Raw genomic sequence first — 549 nt, forward strand, 5'->3', positions numbered from 1 at the left:
TAAATTAATCTTTGAATTTAGGTTCTTTTCAAGATTGTTGTTCGTCTCAACTGTAATTTTTTTCATGGACGTCATAGAAATTTTAATTTTGTTAATTTAAACAAATTCATTCTTTAATTAATTTTTTTTATTTTTTTTTATTTTTAATTAATCTTCGAATTTGGGTTCTTTTCAAAATTGGTATTTGTCTCAACCGTATTATTTTTCATGGATGTCATTTACAAATTTTAATTTCATTTAATTAAATTAATTCTTTAATTAAGTGTTTTTGTTTTCTATTTTTATAATTAATCTTTGAATTTGGGTTCTCTTCAAGGTTGGTAATTGTCTTGACTGTAATTTTTTCATGGACGTCATTTACAAATTCTAATTTCAATTAATTAAATTAATTCTTTAATCAAGCGTTTTATTATTATTATTGTTATTTTTTCTTTTGCAGGAACGATGTCACATAAAAACCAGTTCTTGGGAAATGAAAGTCCGTCAAGAAAGCTTCGGAATTGTAGAGGTTACAGAAAAAGTCCTGTAATTACAATTACAGTACACCTC

The sequence above is a fragment of the Palaemon carinicauda genome, unplaced genomic scaffold, assembly GCF_036898095.1.
Source record: "Palaemon carinicauda isolate YSFRI2023 unplaced genomic scaffold, ASM3689809v2 scaffold427, whole genome shotgun sequence".
NCBI classification, from domain to species: domain Eukaryota; kingdom Metazoa; phylum Arthropoda; class Malacostraca; order Decapoda; family Palaemonidae; genus Palaemon; species Palaemon carinicauda.